Raw genomic sequence first — 23,055 nt, 5'->3', positions numbered from 1 at the left:
GTGCTTTGACCAGGTTCTGTTACCCAGAATCCTTTGCAAACCTCAAAATTTGACCAAAAAAACACTTTTTCCTCTCATTTCGGTGACAGAAAATTCTGGAATCTGAGAGGAGCCACAAATTTCCTTTCACCCAGCGTTCCCCCAAGTCTCCCGATACCAATGGTACCTCACCTGTGTGGGTAGGCCTAGTGCCCACGAAAGGAAATGGCCCAAAACACAACGTGGACACATCACATTTTTTCACAGAAAACAGAGGTGTTTTTTACAAAGTGCCTACCTGTGGATTTTGGCCTCTACTCAGCCGGCACCTAGGGAAACCTAGCAAACCAGCGCATTTTTGAAAACTAGACACCTAGGGGAATCCAAGATGGGGTGCCTTGTGGGGCTCTGACCAGGTTCTGTTACCCAGAATCCTTTGCAAGCCTCAAATTTTGACCAAAAAACAATTTTTCCTCTCATTTCGGTGACAGAAAGTTCTGGAATCTGAGAGGAGCCACAAATTTCCTCCCACCCAGCGTTCCCCCAAGTCTTCCGATAAAAATGGTACCTCACCTGTGTGGGTAGGCCTAGCGCCCACAAAAGGAAATGGCCCAAAACACAACGTGGACACATCACATTTTTTCACAGAAAACAAAGGTGCTTTTTGCAAAGTACCTACCTGTGGATTTTGGCCTCTAGCTCAGTCAGCACCTTGGGAAACCTAGCAAACCAGCACATTTTTAAAAACTAGACACCTAGGGGAATCCAAGATGGGGTGACATATGAGGATCTGACCAGGTTCTGTTACCCAGAATCCTTTGCAAACCTCAAAATATGACCCAAAAAACCCTTTTTCCTCTCATTTCGGTGACAGAAAGTTCTGGAATCTGAGAGGAGCCACAAATTTCCTTCCACCCAGCGTTTCCCCAAGTCTCCAGATAAAAATGGTACCTCACTTGTGTCGGTAGGCCTAGCGCCCACAAAAGGAATTGGCCCAAAACACAACATGGACACATCACATTTTTTCACAGAAAACAGAGGTTTTTTTTACAAAGTGCCTACCTGTGGATTTTGGTCTCCAGCTCAGCCGGCACCTAGGGAAACCTAGCAAACCAGCACATTATTGAAAACTAGACACATAGGGGAATCCAAGATGGGGTGACTTGTGGGGCTTTGACCAGGTTCTGTTACCCAGAATCCATTGCAAACCTCAAAATTTGACCAAAAAACAATTTTTCCTCTCATTTCGGTGACAGAAAGTTCTGGAATCTGAGAGGAGCCACAAATTTCCTCCCACCCAGCGTTCCCCCAAGTCTTCCGATAAAAATGGTACCTCACCTGTGTGGGTAGGCCTAGAGCCCAAAAAAGGAAATGTCCCAAAACACAACGTGGACACATCACATTTTTTCACAGAAAACAAAGATGCTTTTTGCAAAGTGCCTACCTGTGGATTTTGGCCTCTAGCTCAGTCAGCACCTGGGGAAACCTAGCAAACCAGCACATTTTTTAAAACTAGACACCTACGGGAATCCAAGATGGGGTGACATATGAGGATCTGACCAGGTTCTGTTACGCAGAATCCTTTGCAAACCTCAAAATATGACCCAAAAACACTTTTTCCTTTCATTTCGGTGACAGAAAGTTCTGGAATCTGAGAGGAGCCACAAATTTCCTTCCACCCAGCGTTTCCCCAAGTCTCCAGATAAAAATGGTACCTCACTTGTGTCGGTAGGCCTAGCGCCCACAAAAGGAATTGGCCCAAAACACAACATGGACACATCACATTTTTTCACAGAAAACAGAGGTGTTTTTTTACAAAGTGCCTACCTGTGGATTTTGGCCTCTAGCTCAGCCGGCACCTGGGGAAACCTAGCAAACCAGCGCATTTTTGAAAACTAGACACCTAGGGGAATCCAAGATAGGGTGCCTTGTGGTGCTCTGACCAGGTTCTGTTACCCAGAATCCTTTGCAAAACTCAAAATGTGACCAAAAAAACACTTTTTCCTCTCATTTCGGTGACAGAAAGTTCTGCAATCTGAAAGGAGCCACAAATTTCCTCCCACCCAGCGTTCCCCCAAGTCTTCCGATAAAAATGGTACCTCACCTGTGTGGGTAGGCCTAGCGCCCACAAAAGGAAATGGCCCAAAACACAACGTGGACACATCACATTTTTTCACAGAAAACAAAGGTGCTTTTTGCAAAGTGCCTACCTGTGGATTTTGGCCTCTAGCTCAGTCGGCACCTAGGGAAACCTAGCAAACCAGCGCATTTTTTAAAACTAGACACCTAGGGGAATCCAAGATGGGGTGACATATGAGGATCTGACCAGGTTCTGTTACCCAGAATCCTTTGCAAACCTCAAAATACGACCCAAAAAACACTTTTTCCTCTCATTTCAGTGACAGAAAGTTCTGGAATCTGAGAGGAGCCACAAATTTCCTTCCACCCAGCGTTTCCCCAAGTCTCCAGATAAAAATGGTACCTCACTTGTGTCGGTAGGCCTAGCGCCCACGAAAGGAAGTGGCCCAAAACACAACATGGACACATCACATTTTTTCACAGAAAACAGAGGTGTTTTTTTACAAAGTGCCTACCTGTGGATTTTGGCCTCTAGCTCAGCCGGCACCTGGGGAAACCTAGCAAACTAGCTCATTTTTGAAAACGAGACACGTAGGGGAATCCAAGATGGGGTGCCTTGTGGGGCTCTGACCAGGTTCTGTTACCCAGAATCCTTTGCAAGCCTCAAATTTTGACCAAAAAACAATTTTTCCTCTCATTTCGGTGACAGAAAGTTCTGGAATCTGAATCTGAGAGGAGCCACAAATTTCCTTCCACCCAGCGTTCCCCCAAGTCTCCCGATAAAAATGGTGCCTCACCTGTGTGGGTAGGCCTAGCGCCCACGAAAGGAAATGGCCCAAAACACAACGTGGACACATCACATTTTTTCACAGAAAACAGAGGTGTTTTTTACAAAGTGCCTACCTGTGGATTTTGGCCTCTAGCTCAGCCGGCACCTAGGGAAACCTAGCAAACCAGCACATTTTTGAAAACTAGACAACTAGGGGAATCCGAGATGGGGTGACTTCTGAGGATCTGACCAGGTTCTGTTACCAGGAATCCTTTGCAAACTTCAAAATATGACCAAAAAAACACTTTTTCCTCTCATTTCGGTGACAGAAAGTTCTGAAATCTGAGAGGAGCCACAAATTTCCTCCCACCCAGCGTTCCCCCAAGTCTTCCGATAAAAATGGTACCTCACCTGTGTGGGTAGGCCTAGCGCCCACAAAAGGAAATGGCCCAAAACACAACGTGGACACATCACATTTTTTCACAGTAAACAGAGGTGTTTTTTTTACAAAGTGCCTACCTGTGGATTTTGGCCTCTAGCTCAGCCGGCACCTGGGGAAATCTAGCAAACTAGCGCATTTTTAAAAACTAGACACGTAGGGGAATCCAAGATGGGGTGCCTTGTGGGGCTATGACCAGGTTCTGTTACCCAGAATCCTTTGCAAGCCTCAAATTTTGACCAAAAAACAATTTTTCCTCTCATTTCGGTGACAGAAAGTTCTGAAATCTGAGAGGAGCCACAAATTTCCTCCCACCCAGCGTTCCCACAAGTCTTCCGATAAAAATGGTACCTCACCTGTGTGGGTAGGCCTAGCGCCCACAAAAGGAAATGGCCCAAAACACAACGTGGACACATCACATTTTTTCACAGAAAACAAAGGTGCTTTTTGCAAAGTACCTACCTGTGGATTTTAGCCTCTAGCTCAGTCAGCACCTGGGGAAACCTATCAAACCAGCACATTTTTAAAAACTAGACACCTAGGGGAATCCAAGATGGGGTGACATATGAGGATCTGACCAGGTTCTGTTACCCAGAATCCTTTGCAAACCTCAAAATATGACCCAAAAAACACTTTTTCCTCTCATTTCGGTGACAGAAAGTTCTGGAATCTGAGAGGAGCCACAAATTTCCTTCCACCCAGCGTTTCCCCAAGTCTCCAGATAAAAATGGTACCTCACTTGTGTCGGTAGGCCTAGCGCCCACAAAAGGAATTGGCCCAAAACACAACATGGACACATCACATTTTTTCACAGAAAACAGAGGTGTTTTTTTACAAAGTGCCTACCTGTGGATTTTGGCCTCTAGCTCAGCCGGCACCTGGGGAAACCTAGCAAACCAGCGCATTTTTGAAAACTAGACACCTAGGGGAATCCAAGATAGGGTGCCTTGTGGTGCTCTGACCAGGTTCTGTTACCCAGAATCCTTTGCAAAACTCAAAATGTGACCAAAAAAACACTTTTTCCTCTCATTTCGGTGACAGAAAGTTCTGCAATCTGAAAGGAGCCACAAATTTCCTCCCACCCAGCGTTCCCCCAAGTCTTCCGATAAAAATGGTACCTCACCTGTGTGGGTAGGCCTAGCGCCCACAAAAGGAAATGGCCCAAAACACAACGTGGACACATCACATTTTTTCACAGAAAACAAAGGTGCTTTTTGCAAAGTGCCTACCTGTGGATTTTGGCCTCTGAGCTCAGTCGGCACCTAGGGAAACCTAGCAAACCAGCGCATTTTTTAAAACTAGACACCTAGGGGAATCCAAGATGGGGTGACATATGAGGATCTGACCAGGTCCTGTTACCCAGAATCCTTTGCAAACCTCAAAATACGACCCAAAAAACACTTTTTCCTCTCATTTCAGTGACAGAAAGGTCTGGAATCTGAGAGGAGCCACAAATTTCCTTCCACCCAGCGTTTCCCCAAGTCTCCAGAAAAAATGGTACCTCACTTGTGTCGGTAGGCCTAGCGCCCACGAAAGGAATTGGCCCAAAACACAACATGGACACATCACATTTTTTCACAGAAAACAGAGGTGTTTTTTTACAAAGTGCCTACCTGTGGATTTTGGCCTCTAGCTCAGCCGGCACCTGGGGAAACCTAGCAAACCAGCGCATTTTTGAAAACTAGACACCTAGGGGAATCCAAGATGGGGTGCCTTGTGGGGCTCTGACCAGGTTCTGTTACCCAGAATCCTTTGCAAGCCTCAAATTTTGACCAAAAAACAATTTTTCCTCTCATTTCGGTGACAGAAAGTTCTGGAATATGAATCTGAGAGGAGCCACAAATTTCCTTCCACCCAGCGTTCCCCCAAGTCTCCCGATAAAAATGGTACCTCACCTGTGTGGGTAGGCCTAGCGCCCACGAAAGGAAATGGCCCAAAACACAACGTGAACACATCACATTTTTTCACAGAAAACAGAGGTGTTTTTTACAAAGTGCCTACCTGTGGATTTTGGTCTCCAGCTCAGCCGGCACCTAGGGAAACCTAGCAAACCAGCACATTTTTGAAAACTAGACACATAGGGGAATCCAAGATGGGGTGACTTGTGGGGCTTTGACCAGGTTCTGTTACCCAGAATCCATTGCAAACCTCAAAATTTGACCAAAAAACAATTTTTCCTCTCATTTCGGTGACAGAAAGTTCTGGAATCTGAGAGGAGCCACAAATTTCCTCCCACCCAGCGTTCCCCCAAGTCTTCCGATAAAAATGGTACCTCACCTGTGTGGGTAGGCCTAGAGCCCAAAAAAGGAAATGTCCCAAAACACAACGTGGACACATCACATTTTTTCACAGAAAACAAAGATGCTTTTTGCAAAGTGCCTACCTGTGGATTTTGGCCTCTAGCTCAGTCAGCACCTGGGGAAACCTAGCAAACCAGCACATTTTTTAAAACTAGACACCTACGGGAATCCAAGATGGGGTGACATATGAGGATCTGACCAGGTTCTGTTACGCAGAATCCTTTGCAAACCTCAAAATATGACCCAAAAACACTTTTTCCTTTCATTTCGGTGACAGAAAGTTCTGGAATCTGAGAGGAGCCACAAATTTCCTTCCACCCAGCGTTTCCCCAAGTCTCCAGATAAAAATGGTACCTCACTTGTGTCGGTAGGCCTAGCGCCCACAAAAGGAATTGGCCCAAAACACAACATGGACACATCACATTTTTTCACAGAAAACAGAGGTGTTTTTTTACAAAGTGCCTACCTGTGGATTTTGGCCTCTAGCTCAGCCGGCACCTGGGGAAACCTAGCAAACCAGCGCATTTTTGAAAACTAGACACCTAGGGGAATCCAAGATAGGGTGCCTTGTGGGGCTCTGACCAGGTTCTGTTACCCAGAATCCTTTGCAAGCCTCAAATTTTGACCAAAAAACAATTTTTCCTCTCATTTCGGTGACAGAAAGTTCTGGAATATGAATCTGAGAGGAGCCACAAATTTCCTTCCACCCAGCGTTCCCCCAAGTCTCCCGATAAAAATGGTGCCTCACCTGTGTGGGTAGGCCTAGCGCCCACGAAAGGAAATGGCCCAAAACACAACGTGGACACATCACATTTTTTCACAGAAAACAGAGGTGTTTTTTACAAAGTGCCTACCTGTGGATTTTGGCCTCTAGCTCAGCCGGCACCTAGGGAAACCTAGCAAACCAGCACATTTTTGAAAACTAGACAACTAGGGGAATCCGAGATGGGGTGACTTCTGAGGATCTGACCAGGTTCTGTTACCAGGAATCCTTTGCAAACTTCAAAATATGACCAAAAAAACACTTTTTCCTCTCATTTCGGTGACAGAAAGTTCTGAAATCTGAGAGGAGCCACAAATTTCCTCCCACCCAGCGTTCCCCCAAGTCTTCCGATAAAAATGGTACCTCACCTGTGTGGGTAGGCCTAGCGCCCACAAAAGGAAATGGCCCAAAACACAACGTGAACACATTACATTTTTTCACAGAAAACAGAGGTGTTTTTTACAAAGTGCCTACCTGTGGATTTTGGTCTCCAGCTCAGCCGGCACCTAGGGAAACCTAGCAAACCAGCACATTTTTGAAAACTAGACACATAGGGGAATCCAAGATGGGGAGACTTGTGGGGCTTTGACCAGGTTCTGTTACCCAGAATCCATTGCAAACCTCAAAATTTGACCAAAAAACAATTTTTCCTCTCATTTCAGTGACAGAAAGTTCTGGAATCTGAGAGGAGCCACAAATTTCCTCCCACCCTGCGTTCCCCCAAGTCTTCCGATAAAAATGGTACCTCACCTGTGTGGGTAGGCCTAGAGCCCAAAAAAGGAAATGGCCCAAAACACAACGTGGACACATCACATTTTTTCACAGAAAACAAAGATGCTTTTTGCAAAGTGCCTACCTGTGGATTTTGGCCTCTAGCTCAGTCAGCACCTGGGGAAACCTAGCAAACCAGCGCATTTTTTAAAACTAGACACCTAGGGGAATCCAAGATGGGGTGACATATGAGGATCTGACCAGGTTCTATTACGCAGAATCCTTTGCAAACCTCAAAATATGACCCAAAAACACTTTTTCCTTTCATTTCGGTGACAGAAAGTTCTGGAATCTGAGAGGAGCCACAAATTTCCTTCCACCCAGCGTTTCCCCAAGTCTCCAGATAAAAATGGTACCTCACTTGTGTCGGTAGGCCTAGCGCCCACAAAAGGAATTGGCCCAAAACACAACATGGACACATCACATTTTTTCACAGAAAACAAAGGTGCTTTTTACAAAGTGCCTACCTGTGGATTTTGGCCTCTAGCTCAGCCGGCACCTAGGGAAACCTAGCAAACCAGCACATTTTTGAAAACTAGACACCTAGGGGAATCCAAGATGGGGTGACTTGTGGGGCTTTGACCAGGTTCTGTTACCCAGAATCCATTGCAAACCTCAAAATTTGACCAAAAAACAATTTTTCCTCTAATTTCGGTGACAGAAAGTTCTGGAATCTGAGAGGAGCCACAAATTTCTTTTCACCCAGCGTTCCCCCAAGTCTCCCGATAAAAATGGTACCTCACTTGTGTGGGTAGGCCTAGCTCCCACGAAAGGAAATGGCCCAAAACACAACATGGACACATCACATTTTTTCACAGAAGACAGAGGTGTTTTTTACAAAGTGCCTACCTGTGGATTTTGGCCTCTAGCTCAGCCGGCACCCGGGGAAACCTAGCAAACCAGCGCATTTTTGAAAACTAGACACCTAGGGGAATCCAAGCTAGGGTGCCTTGTGGTGCTCTGACCAGGTTCTGTTACCCAGAATCCTTTGCAAACCTCAAAATTTGACCCAAAAAAACACTTTTTCTTCTCATTTCGGTGACAGAAAATTCTGGAATCTGAGAGGAGCCACAAATTTCCTTTCACCCAGCGTTCCCCCAAGTCTCCCGATACCAATGGTACCTCACCTGTGTGGGTAGGCCTAGCGCCCACGAAAGGAAATGGCCCAAAACACAACGTGGACACATCACATTTTTTCACAGAAAACAGAGGTGTTTTTTACAAAGTGCCTACCTGTGGATTTTGGCCTCTACTCAGCCGGCACCTAGGGAAACCTAGCAAACCAGCCCATTTTTTAAAACTAGACAACTAAGGGAATCCGAGATGGGGTGACTTGTGGGGCTTTGACCAGGTTCTGTTACCCAGAATCCATTGCAAACCTCAAAATTTGACCAAAAAACAATTTTTCCTCTCATTTCGGTGACAGAAAGTTCTGGAATATGAATCTGAGAGAAGCCACAAATTTCCTGACACCTAGCGTTCCCCCAAGTCTCCCGATAAAAATGGTACCTCACTTGTGTGGGTAGGCCTAGCGCCCACGAAAGGAAATGGCCCAAAACACAACGTGGACACATCACATTTTTTCACAGAAAACAGAGGTGTTTTTTGCAAACTGCTTACCTGTGGATTTTGGCCTCTAGCTCTTTCGGCACCTGGGGAAACCTAGCAAACCATCACATTTTTGAAAACTAGACAACTAGGGGAATCCGAGATGGGGTGACTTCTGAGGATCTGACCAGGTTCTGTTACCCAGAATCCTTTGCAAACCTCAAAATATGACCAAAAAAACACTTTTTCCTCTCATTTCGGTTACAGAAAGTTCTGGAATCTGAGAGGAGCCACAAATTTCCTTCCACCCAGCGTTTCCCCAAGTCTCCCGATAAAAATGGTACCTCACCTGTGTGGGTAGGCCTAGCGCCCACGAAAGGAAATGGCCCAAAACACAACGTGAACACATCACATTTTTTCACAGAAAACAGAGGTGTTTTTTACAAAGTGCCTACCTGTGGATTTTGGCCTCTAGCTCAGCCGGCACCTAGGGAAACCTAGCAAACCAGCACATTTTTGAAAACTAGACACATAGGGGAATCCAAGATGGGGTGACTTGTGGGGCTTTGACCAGGTTCTGTTACCCAGAATCCATTGCAAACCTCAAAATTTGACCAAAAAACAATTTTTCCTATCATTTCGGTGACAGAAAGTTCTGCAATCTGAAAGGAGCCATAAATTTCCTCCCACCCAGCGTTCCCCCAAGTCTTCCGATAAAAATGGTACCTCACCTGTGTGGGTAGGCCTAGCGCCCACAAAAGGAAATGGCCCAAAACACAACGTGGACACATCACATTTTTTCACAGAAAACAAAGGTGCTTTTTGCAAAGTGCCTACCTGTGGATTTTGGCTTCTAGCTCAGTCGGCACCTGGGGAAACCTAGCAAACCAGCGCATTTTTTAAAACTAGACACCTAGGGGAATCCAAGATGGGGTGACATATGAGGATCTGACCAGGTTCTGTTACCCAGAATCCTTTGCAAACCTCAAAATACGACCCAAAAAACACTTTTTCCTCTCATTTCGGTGACAGAAAGTTCTGGAATCTGAGAGAAGCCACAAATTTCCTTCCACCCAGCGTTTCCCCAAGTCTCCAGATAAAAATGGTACCTCACTTGTGTCGGTAGGCCTAGCGCCCACGAAAGGAATTGGCCCAAAACACAACATGGACACATCACATTTTTTCACAGAAAACAGAGGTGTTTTTTTACAAAGTGCCTACCTGTGGATTTTGGCCTCTAGCTCAGCCGGCACCTGGGGAAACCTAGCAAACTAGCACATTTTTTAAAACTAGACACGTAGGGGAATCCAAGATGGGGTGCCTTGTGGGGCTCTGACCAGGTTCTGTTACCCAGAATCCTTTGCAAGCATCAAATTTTGACCAAAAAACAATTTTTCCTCTCATTTCGGTGACAGAAAGTTCTGGAATATGAATCTGAGAGGAGCCACAAATTTCCTTCCACCCAGCGTTTCCCCAAGTCTCCAGATAAAAATGGTACCTCACTTGTGTCGGTAGGCCTAGAGCCAAAAAAAGGAAATGGCCCAAAACACAACGTGGACACATCACATTTTTTCACAGAAAACAAAGATGCTTTTTACAAAGTGCCTACCTGTGGATTTTGGCCTCTAGCTCAGTCAGCACCTGGGGAAACCTAGCAAACCAGCGCATTTTTTAAAACTAGACACCTAGGGGAATCCAAGATGGGGTGACATATGAGGATCTGACCAGGTTCTGTTACGCAGAATCCTTTGCAAACCTCAAAATATGACCCAAAAACACTTTTTCCTTTCATTTCCGTGACAGAAAGTTCTGGAATCTGAGAGGAGCCACAAATTTCCTTCCACCCAGCGTTTCCCCAAGTCTCCAGATAAAAATGGTACCTCACTTGTGTCGGTAGGCCTAGCGCCCACAAAAGGAATTGGCCCAAAACAAAACATGGACACATCACATTTTTTCACAGAAAACAGTGGTGTTTTTTTACAAAGTGCCTACCTGTGGATTTTGGCCTCTAGCTCAGCCGGCACCCGGGGAAACCTAGCAAACCAGCGCATTTTTGAAAACTAGACACCTAGGGGAATCCAAGCTAGGGTGCCTTGTGGTGCTTTGACCAGGTTCCTTTGCAAACCTCAAAATTTGACCAAAAAAACACTTTTTCCTCTCATTTCGGTGACAGAAAATTCTGGAATCTGAGAGGAGCCACAAATTTCCTTTCACCCAGCGTTCCCCCAAGTCTCCCGATACCAATGGTACCTCACCTGTGTGGGTAGGCCTAGTGCCCACGAAAGGAAATGGCCCAAAACACAACGTGGACACATCACATTTTTTCACAGAAAACAGAGGTGTTTTTTACAAAGTGCCTACCTGTGGATTTTGGCCTCTACTCAGCCGGCACCTAGGGAAACCTAGCAAACCAGCGCATTTTTGAAAACTAGACACCTAGGGGAATCCAAGATGGGGTGCCTTGTGGGGCTCTGACCAGGTTCTGTTACCCAGAATCCTTTGCAAGCCTCAAATTTTGACCAAAAAACAATTTTTCCTCTCATTTCGGTGACAGAAAGTTCTGGAATCTGAGAGGAGCCACAAATTTCCTCCCACCCAGCGTTCCCCCAAGTCTTCCGATAAAAATGGTACCTCACCTGTGTGGGTAGGCCTAGCGCCCACAAAAGGAAATGGCCCAAAACACAACGTGGACACATCACATTTTTTCACAGAAAACAAAGGTGCTTTTTGCAAAGTACCTACCTGTGGATTTTGGCCTCTAGCTCAGTCAGCACCTGGGGAAACCTAGCAAACCAGCACATTTTTAAAAACTAGACACCTAGGGGAATCCAAGATGGGGTGACATATGAGGATCTGACCAGGTTCTGTTACCCAGAATCCTTTGCAAACCTCAAAATATGACCCAAAAAACACTTTTTCCTCTCATTTCGGTGACAGAAAGTTCTGGAATCTGAGAGGAGCCACAAATTTCCTTCCACCCAGCGTTTCCCCAAGTCTCCAGATAAAAATGGTACCTCACTTGTGTCGGTAGGCCTAGCGCCCACAAAAGTAATTGGCCCAAAACACAACATGGACACATCACATTTTTTCACAGAAAACAGAGGTGTTTTTTTACAAAGTGCCTACCTGTGGATTTTGGCCTCTAGCTCAGCCGGCACCTGGGGAAACCTAGCAAACCAGCGCATTTTTTAAAACTAGACACCTAGGGGAATCCAAGATAGGGTGCCTTGTGGTGCTCTGACCAGGTTCTGTTACCCAGAATCCTTTGCAAAACTCAAAATGTGACCAAAAAAACACTTTTTCCTCTCATTTCCGTGACAGAAAGTTCTGCAATCTGAAAGGAGCCACAAATTTCCTCCCACCCAGCGTTCCCCCAAGTCTTCCGATAAAAATGGTACCTCACCTGTGTGGGTAGGCCTAGCGCCCACAAAAGGAAATGGCCCAAAACACAACGTGGACACATCACATTTTTTCACAGAAAACAAAGGTGCTTTTTGCAAAGTGCCTACCTGTGGATTTTGGCCTCTAGCTCAGTCGGCACCTAGGGAAACCTAGCAAACCAGCGCATTTTTTAAAACTAGACACCTAGGGGAATCCAAGATGGGGTGACATATGAGGATCTGACCAGGTTCTGTTACCCAGAATCCTTTGCAAACCTCAAAATACGATCCAAAAAACACTTTTTCCTCTCATTTCGGTGACAGAAAGTTCTGGAATCTGAGAGGAGCCACAAATTTCCTTCCACCCAGCGTTTCCCCAAGTCTCCAGATAAAAATGGTACCTCACTTGTGTCGGTAGGCCTAGCGCCTACGAAAGGAATTGGCCCAAAACACAACATGGACACATCACATTTTTTCACAGAAAACAAAGGTGCTTTTTACAAAGTGCCTACCTGTGGATTTTGGCCTCTAGCTCAGCCGGCACCTAGGGAAACCTAGCAAACCAGCACATTTTTGAAAACTAGACACCTAGGGGAATCCAAGATGGGTTTGACTTGTGGGGCTTTGACCAGGTTCTGTTACCCAGAATCCATTGCAAACCTCAAAATTTGACCAAAAAACAATTTTTCCTCTAATTTCGGTGACAGAAAGTTCTGGAATCTGAGAGGAGCCACAAATTTCTTTTCACCCAGCGTTCCCCCAAGTCTCCCGATAAAAATGGTACCTCACTTGTGTGGGTAGGCCTAGCTCCCACGAAAGGAAATGGCCCAAAACACAACATGGACACATCACATTTTTTCACAGAAGACAGAGGTGTTTTTTACAAAGTGCCTACCTGTGGATTTAGGCCTCTAGCTCATCCGGCACCTAAGGAAACCTAGCAAACCAGCACATTTTTTAAAACTAGACACCTAGGGGAATCCAAGATGGGGTGACTTGTGGGGCTGTGAGCAGGTTCTGTTACCCAGAATCCTTTGCAAAACTCAAAATGTGACCAAAAAAACACTTTTTCCTCTCATTTCGGTGACAGAAAGTTCTGCAATCTGAAAGGAGCCACAAATTTCCTCCCACCCAGCGTTCCCCCAAGTCTTCCGATAAAAATGGTACCTCACCTGTGTGGGTAGGCCTAGCGCCCACAAAAGGAAATGGCCCAAAACACAACGTGGACACATCACATTTTTTCACAGAAAACAAAGGTGCTTTTTGCAAAGTGCCTACCTGTGGATTTTGGCCTCTAGCTCAGTCAGCACCTGGGGAAACCTAGCAAACCAGCGCATTTTTTAAAACTAGACACCTAGGGGAATCCAAGATGGGGTGACATATGAGGATCTGACCAGGTTCTGTTACGCAGAATCCTTTGCAAACCTCAAAATATGACCCAAAAACACTTTTTCCTTTCATTTCGGTGACAGAAAGTTCTGGAATCTGAGAGGAGCCACAAATTTCCTTCCACCCAGCGTTTCCCCAAGTCTCCAGATAAAAATGGTACCTCACTTGTGTCGGTAGGCCTAGCGCTCACAAAAGGAATTGGCCCAAAACAAAACATGGACACATCACATTTTTTCACAGAAAACAGAGGTGTTTTTTTACAAAGTGCCTACCTGTGGATTTTGGCCTCTAGCTCAGCCGGCACCCGGGGAAACCTAGCAAACCAGCGCATTTTTGAAAACTAGACACCTAGGGGAATCCAAGCTAGGGTGCCTTGTGGTGCTCTGACCAGGTTCTGTTACCCAGAATCCTTTGCAAACCTCAAAATTTGACCCAAAAAAACACTTTTTCTTCTCATTTCGGTGACAGAAAATTCTGGAATCTGAGAGGAGCCACAAATTTCCTTTCACCCAGCGTTCCCCCAAGTCTCCCGATACCAATGGTACCTCACCTGTGTGGGTAGGCCTAGCGCCCACGAAAGGAAATGGCCCAAAACACAACGTGGACACATCACATTTTTTCACAGAAAACAGAGGTGTTTTTTACAAAGTGCCTACCTGTGGATTTTGGCCTCTACTCAGCCGGCACCTAGGGAAACCTAGCAAACCAGCCCATTTTTTAAAACTAGACAACTAGGGGAATCCGAGATGGGGTGACTTGTGGGGCTTTGACCAGGTTCTGTTACCCAGAATCCATTGCAAACCTCAAAATTTGACCAAAAAACAATTTTTCCTCTCATTTCGGTGACAGAAAGTTCTGGAATATGAATCTGAGAGAAGCCACAAATTTCCTTACACCTAGCGTTCCCCCAAGTCTCCCGATAAAAATGGTACCTCACTTGTGTAGGTAGGCCTAGCGCCCACGAAAGGAAATGGCCCAAAACACAACGTGGACACATCACATTTTTTCACAGAAAACAGAGGTGTTTTTTGCAAACTGCTTACCTGTGGATTTTGGCCTCTAGCTCTTTCGGCACCTGGGGAAACCTAGCAAACCATCACATTTTTGAAAACTAGACAACTAGGGGAATCCGAGATGGGGTGACTTCTGAGGATCTGACCAGGTTCTGTTACCCAGAATCCTTTGCAAACCTCAAAATATGACCAAAAAAACACTTTTTCCTCTCATTTCGGTTACAGAAAGTTCTGGAATCTGAGAGGAGCCACAAATTTCCTTCCACCCAGCGTTTCCCCAAGTCTCCCGATAAAAATGGTACCTCACCTGTGTGGGTAGGCCTAGCGCCCACGAAAGGAAATGGCCCAAAACACAACGTGAACACATCACATTTTTTCACAGAAAACAGAGGTGTTTTTTACAAAGTGCCTACCTGTGGATTTTGGCCTCTAGCTCAGCCGGCACCTAGGGAAACCTAGCAAACCAGCACATTTTTGAAAACTAGACACATAGGGGAATCCAAGATGGGGTGACTTGTGGGGCTTTGACCAGGTTCTGTTACCCAGAATCCATTGCAAACCTCAAAATTTGACCAAAAAACAATTTTTCCTCTCATTTCGGTGACAGAAAGTTCTGCAATCTGAAAGGAGCCATAAATTTCCTCCCACCCAGCGTTCCCCCAAGTCTTCCGATAAAAATGGTACCTCACCTGTGTGGGTAGGCCTAGCGCCCACAAAAGGAAATGGCCCAAAACACAACGTGGACACATCACATTTTTTCACAGAAAACAAAGGTGCTTTTTGCAAAGTGCCTACCTGTGGATTTTGGCTTCTAGCTCAGTCGGCACCTGGGGAAACCTAGCAAACCAGCGCATTTTTTAAAACTAGACACCTAGGGGAATCCAAGATGGGGTGACATATGAGGATCTGACCAGGTTCTGTTACCCAGAATCCTTTGCAAACCTCAAAATACGACCCAAAAAACACTTTTTCCTCTCATTTCGGTGACAGAAAGTTCTGGAATCTGAGAGAAGCCACAAATTTCCTTCCACCCAGCGTTTCCCCAAGTCTCCAGATAAAAATGGTACCTCACTTGTGTCGGTAGGCCTAGCGCCCACGAAAGGAATTGGCCCAAAACACAACATGGACACATCACATTTTTTCACAGAAAACAGAGGTGTTTTTTTACAAAGTGCCTACCTGTGGATTTTGGCCTCTAGCTCAGCCGGCACCTGGGGAAACCTAGCAAACTAGCGCATTTTTGAAAACTAGACACTTAGGGGAATCCAAGATGGGGTGCCTTGTGGGGCTCTGACCAGGTTCTGTTACCCAGAATCCTTTGCAAGCATCAAATTTTGACCAAAAAACAATTTTTCCTCTCATTTCGGTGACAGAAAGTTCTGGAATATGAATCTGAGAGGAGCCACAAATTTCCTTCCACCCAGCGTTTCCCCAAGTCTCCAGATAAAAATGGTACCTCACTTGTGTCGGTAGGCCTAGAGCCAAAAAAAGGAAATGGCCCAAAACACAACGTGGACACATCACATTTTTTCACAGAAAACAAAGATGCTTTTTACAAAGTGCCTACCTGTGGATTTTGGCCTCTAGCTCAGTCAGCACCTGGGGAAACCTAGCAAACCAGCGCATTTTTTAAAACTAGACACCTAGGGGAATCCAAGATGGGGTGACATATGAGGATCTGACCAGGTTCTGTTACGCAGAATCCTTTGCAAACCTCAAAATATGACCCAAAAACACTTTTTCCTTTCATTTCCGTGACAGAAAGTTCTGGAATCTGAGAGGAGCCACAAATTTCCTTCCACCCAGCGTTTCCCCAAGTCTCCAGATAAAAATGGTACCTCACTTGTGTCGGTAGGCCTAGCGCCCACAAAAGGAATTGGCCCAAAACACAACATGGACACATCACATTTTTTCACAGAAAACAGAGGTGTTTTTTTACAAAGTGCCTTCCTGTGGATTTTGGCCTCTAGCTCAGCCGGCACCTGGGGAAACCTAGCAAACCAGTGCATTTTTGAAAACTAGACACCTAGGGGAATCCAAGATAGGGTGACTTGTGGTGCTCTGACCAGGTTCTGTTACCCAGAATCCTTTGCAAAACTCAAAATGTGACCCAAAAAACACTTTTTCCTCTCATTTCCGTAACAGAAAGTTCTGCAATCTTAAAGGAGCCACAAATTTCCTCCCACCCAGCGTTCCCCCAAGTCTTCCGACTGTGTGGGTAGGCCTAGCGCCCACAAAAGGAAATGGCCCAAAACACAACGTGGACACATCACATTTTTTCACAGAAAACAAAGGTGCTTTTTGCAAAGTGCCTACCTGTGGATTTTGGCCTCTAGCTCAGTCGGCACCTAGGGAAACCTAGCAAACCAGCGCATTTTTTAAAACTAGACACCTAGGGGAATCCAAGATGGGGTGACATATGAGGATCTGACCAGGTTCTGTTACGCAGAATCCTTTGCAAACCTCAAAATATGACCCAAAAAACACTTTTTCCTCTCATTTCGGTGACAGAAAGTTCTGGAATCTGAGAGGAGCCACAAATTTCCATCCACCCAGCGTTTCCCCAAGTCTCCAGATAAAAATGGTACCTCACTTGTGTCGGTAGGCCTAGCGCCCACAAAAGGAATTGGCCCAAAACACAACATGGACACATCACATTTTTTCACAGAAAACAGAGGTGTTTTTTTACAAAGTGCCTACCTGTGGATTTTGGCCTCTAGCTCAGCCGGCACCTGGGGAAACCTAGCAAACCAGCGCATTTTTGAAAACTAGACACCTAGGGGAATCCAAGATAGGGTGCCTTGTGGTGCTCTGACCAGGTTCTGTTACCCAGAATCCTTTGCAAAACTCAAAATGTGACCCAAAAAACACTTTTTCCTCTCATTTCCGTGACAGAAAGTTCTGCAATCTTAAAGGAGCCACAAATTTCCTCCCACCCAGCGTTCCCCCAAGTCTTCCGATAAAAATGGTACCTCACCTGTGTGGGTAGGCCTAGCGCCCACAAAAGGAAATGGCCCAAAACACAACGTGGACACATCACATTTTTTCACAGAAAACAAAGGTGCTTTTTGCAAAGTGCCTACCTGTGGATTTTGGCCTCTAGCTCAGTCGGCACCTAGGGAAACCTAGCAAACCAGCGCATTTTTTAAAACTAGACACCTAGGGGAATCCAAGATGGGGTGACATATGAGGATCTGACCAGGTTCTGTTACCCAGAATCCTTTGCAAACCTCAAAATGCGACCCAAAAAACACTTTTTCCTCTCATTTCGGTGACAGAAAGTTCTGGAATCTGAGAGGAGCCACAAATTTCCTTCCACCCAGCGTTTCCCCAAGTCTCCAGATAAAAATGGTACCTCACTTGTGTCGGTAGGCCTAGCGCCTACGAAAGGAATTGGCCCAAAACACAACATGGACACATCACATTTTTTCACAGAAAACAGAGGTGTTTTTTTACAAAGTGCCTACCTGTGGATTTTGGCCTCTAGCTCAGCCGGCACCTGGGGAAACCTAGCAAACCAGCGCATTTTTGAAAACTAGACACCTAGGGGAATCCAAGATGGGGTGCCTTGTGGGGCTCTGACCAGGTTCTGTTACCCAGAATCCTTTGCAAGCCTCAAATTTTGACCAAAAAACAATTTTTCCTCTCATTTCGGTGACAGAAAGTTCTGGAATATGAATCTGAGAATAGCCACAAATTTCCTTCCACCCAGCGTTCCCCCAAGTCTCCCGATAAAAATGGTACCTCACCTGTGTGGGTAGGCCTAGCGCCCACGAAAGGAAATGGCCCAAAACACAACGTGAACACATCACATTTTTTCACAGAAAACAGAGGTGTTTTTTACAAAGTGCCTACCTGTGGATTTTGGTCTCCAGCTCAGCCGGCACCTAGGGAAACCTAGCAAACCAGCACATTTTTGAAAACTAGACACATAGGGGAATCCAAGATGGGGTGACTTGTGGGGCTTTGACCAGGTTCTGTTACCCAGAATCCATTGCAAACCTCAAAATTTGACCAAAAAACAATTTTTCCTCTCATTTCGGTGACAGAAAGTTCTGGAATCTGAGAGGAGCCACAAATTTCCTCCCACCCAGCGTTCCCCCAAGTCTTCCGATAAAAATGGTACCTCACCTGTGTGGGTAGGCCTAGAGCCCAAAAAAGGAAATGGCCCAAAACACAACGTGGACACATCACATTTTTCACAGAAAACAAAGGTGCTTTTTGCAAAGTGCCTACCTGTGGATTTTGGCCTCTAGCTCAGTCAGCACCTGGGGAAACTTAGCAAACCAGCGCATTTTTTAAAACTAGACACCTAGGGGAATCCAAGATGGGGTGACATATGAGGATCTGACCAGGTTCTGTTACGCAGAATCCTTTGCAAACCTCAAAATATGACCCAAAAACACTTTTTCCTTTCATTTCGGTGACAGAAAGTTCTGGAATCTGAGAGGAGCCACAAATTTCCTTCCACCCAGCGTTTCCCCAAGTCTCCAGATAAAAATGGTACCTCACTTGTGTCGGTAGGCCTAGCGCCCACGAAAGGAATTGGCCCAAAACACAGCATGGACACATCACATTTTTTCACAGAAAACAGAGGTGTTTTTTTACAAAGTGCCTACCTGTGGATTTTGGCCTCTAGCTCAGCCGGCACCCGGGGAAACCTAGCAAACCAGCGCATTTTTGAAAACTAGACACCTAGGGGAATCCAAGCTAGGGTGCCTTGTGGTGCTTTGACCAGGTTCTGTTACCCAGAATCCTTTGCAAACCTCAAAATTTGACCAAAAAAACACTTTTTCCTCTCATTTCGGTGACAGAAAATTCTGGAATCTGAGAGGAGCCACAAATTTCCTTTCACCCAGCGTTCCCCCAAGTCTCCCGATACCAATGGTACCTCACCTGTGTGGGTAGGCCTAGTGCCCACGAAAGGAAATGGCCCAAAACACAACGTGGACACATCACATTTTTTCACAGAAAACAGAGGTGTTTTTTACAAAGTGCCTACCTGTGGATTTTGGCCTCTACTCAGCCGGCACCTAGGGAAACCTAGCAAACCAGCGCATTTTTGAAAACTAGACACCTAGGGGAATCCAAGATGGGGTGACATATGAGGATCTGACCAGGTTCTGTTACCCAGAATCCTTTGCAAACCTCAAAATATGACCCAAAAAACACTTTTTCCTCTCATTTCGGTGACAGAAAGTTCTGGAATCTGAGAGGAGCCACAAATTTCCTTCCACCCAGCGTTTCCCCAAGTCTCCAGATAAAAATGGTACCTCACTTGTGTCGGTAGGCCTAGCGCCCACAAAAGGAATTGGCCCAAAACACAACATGGACACATCACATTTTTTCACAGAAAACAGAGGTTTTTTTTACAAAGTGCCTACCTGTGGATTTTGGCCTCTAGCTCAGCCGGCACCTGGGGAAACCTAGCAAACCAGTGCATTTTTGAAAACTAGACACCTAGGGGAATCCAAGATAGGGTGACTTGTGGTGCTCTGACCAGGTTCTGTTACCCAGAATCCTTTGCAAAACTCAAAATGTGACCCAAAAAACACTTTTTCCTCTCATTTCCGTAACAGAAAGTTCTGCAATCTTAAAGGAGCCACAAATTTCCTCCCGCCCAGCGTTCCCCCAAGTCTTCCGACTGTGTGGGTAGGCCTAGCGCCCACAAAAGGAAATGGCCCAAAACACAACGTGGACACATCACATTTTTTCACAGAAAACAAAGGTGCTTTTTGCAAAGTGCCTACCTGTGGATTTTGGCCTCTAGCTCAGTCGGCACCTAGGGAAACCTAGCAAACCAGCGCATTTTTTAAAACTAGACACCTAGGGGAATCCAAGATGGGGTGACATATGAGGATCTGACCAGGTTCTGTTACGCAGAATCCTTTGCAAACCTCAAAATATGACCCAAAAAACACTTTTTCCTCTCATTTCGGTGACAGAAAGTTCTGGAATCTGAGAGGAGCCACAAATTTCCTTCCACCCAGCGTTTCCCCAAGTCTCCAGATAAAAATGGTACCTCACTTGTGTCGGTAGGCCTAGCGCCCACAAAAGGAATTGGCCCAAAACACAACATGGACACATCACATTTTTTCACAGAAAACAGAGGTGTTTTTTTACAAAGTGCCTACCTGTGGATTTTGGCCTCTAGCTCAGCCGGCACCTGGGGAAACCTAGCAAACCAGCGCATTTTTGAAAACTAGACACCTAGGGGAATCCAAGATAGGGTGCCTTGTGGTGCTCTGACCAGGTTCTGTTACCCAGAATCCTTTGCAAAACTCAAAATGTGACCCAAAAAACACTTTTTCCTCTCATTTCCGTGACAGAAAGTTCTGCAATCTTAAAGGAGCCACAAATTTCCTCCCACCCAGCGTTCCCCCAAGTCTTCCGATAAAAATGGTACCTCACCTGTGTGGGTAGGCCTAGCGCCCACAAAAGGAAATGGCCCAAAACACAACGTGGACACATCACATTTTTTCACAGAAAACAAAGGTGCTTTTTGCAAAGTGCCTACCTGTGGATTTTGGCCTCTAGCTCAGTCGGCACCTAGGGAAACCTAGCAAACCAGCGCATTTTTTAAAACTAGACACCTAGGGGAATCCAAGATGGGGTGACATATGAGGATCTGACCAGGTTCTGTTACCCAGAATCCTTTGCAAACCTCAAAATGCGACCCAAAAAACACTTTTTCCTCTCATTTCGGTGACAGAAAGTTCTGGAATCTGAGAGGAGCCACAAATTTCCTTCCACCCAGCGTTTCCCCAAGTCTCCAGATAAAAATGGTACCTCACTTGTGTCGGTAGGCCTAGCGCCTACGAAAGGAATTGGCCCAAAACACAACATGGACACATCACATTTTTTCACAGAAAACAGAGGTGTTTTTTTACAAAGTGCCTACCTGTGGATTTTGGCCTCTAGCTCAGCCGGCACCTGGGGAAACCTAGCAAACCAGCGCATTTTTGAAAACTAGACACCTAGGGGAATCCAAGATGGGGTGCCTTGTGGGGCTCTGACCAGGTTCTGTTACCCAGAATCCTTTGCAAGCCTCAAATTTTGACCAAAAAACAATTTTTCCTCTCATTTCGGTGACAGAAAGTTCTGGAATATGAATCTGAGAATAGCCACAAATTTCCTTCCACCCAGCGTTCCCCCAAGTCTCCCGATAAAAATGGTACCTCACCTGTGTGGGTAGGCCTAGCGCCCACGAAAGGAAATGGCCCAAAACACAACGTGAACACATCACATTTTTTCACAGAAAACAGAGGTGTTTTTTACAAAGTGCCTACCTGTGGATTTTGGTCTCCAGCTCAGCCGGCACCTAGGGAAACCTAGCAAACCAGCACATTTTTGAAAACTAGACACATAGGGGAATCCAAGATGGGGTGACTTGTGGGGCTTTGACCAGGTTCTGTTACCCAGAATCCATTGCAAACCTCAAAATTTGACCAAAAAACAATTTTTCCTCTCATTTCGGTGACAGAAAGTTCTGGAATCTGAGAGGAGCCACAAATTTCCTCCCACCCAGCGTTCCCCCAAGTCTTCCGATAAAAATGGTACCTCACCTGTGTGGGTAGGCCTAGAGCCCAAAAAAGGAAATGGCCCAAAACACAACGTGGACACATCACATTTTTCACAGAAGACAAAGGTGCTTTTTGCAAAGTGCCTACCTGTGGATTTTGGCCTCTAGCTCAGTCAGCACCTGGGGAAACTTAGCAAACCAGCGCATTTTTTAAAACTAGACACCTAGGGGAATCCAAGATGGGGTGACATATGAGGATCTGACCAGGTTCTGTTACGCAGAATCCTTTGCAAACCTCAAAATATGACCCAAAAACACTTTTTCCTTTCATTTCGGTGACAGAAAGTTCTGGAATCTGAGAGGAGCCACAAATTTCCTTCCACCCAGCGTTTCCCCAAGTCTCCAGATAAAAATGGTACCTCACTTGTGTCGGTAGGCCTAGCGCCCACGAAAGGAATTGGCCCAAAACACAGCATGGACACATCACATTTTTTCACAGAAAACAGAGGTGTTTTTTTACAAAGTGCCTACCTGTGGATTTTGGCCTCTAGCTCATCCGGCACCTGGGGAAACCTAGCAAACTAGCGCATTTTTGAAAACTAGACACGTAGGGGAATCCAAGATGGGGTGCCTTGTGGGGCTCTGACCAGGTTCTGTTACCCAGAATCCTTTGCAAGCCTCAAATTTTGACCCAAAAACAATTTTTCCTCTCATTTCGGTGACAGAAAGTTCTGGAATATGAATCTGAGAGGAGCCACAAATTTCCTTCCACCCAGCGTTCCCCCAAGTCTCCCGATAAAAATGGTGCCTCACCTGTGTGGGTAGGCCTAGTGCCCACGAAAGGAAATGGCCCAAAACACAACGTGGACACATCACATTTTTTCACAGAAAACAGAGGTGTTTTTTACAAAGTGCCTACCTGTGGATTTTGGCCTCTAGCTCAGCCGCCACCTAGGGAAACCTAGCAAACCAGCACATTTTTGAAAACTAGACAACTAGGGGAATCCGAGATGGGGTGACTTCTGAGAATCTGACCAGGTTCTGTTACCAGGAATCCTTTGCAAACCTCAAAATATGACCAAAAAATCACTTTTTCCTCTCAT

Source organism: Pleurodeles waltl, chromosome 9 (assembly GCF_031143425.1).
Source record: "Pleurodeles waltl isolate 20211129_DDA chromosome 9, aPleWal1.hap1.20221129, whole genome shotgun sequence".
NCBI classification, from domain to species: Eukaryota; Metazoa; Chordata; class Amphibia; order Caudata; family Salamandridae; genus Pleurodeles; species Pleurodeles waltl.
This window is presented reverse-complemented; position numbering follows the sequence as displayed.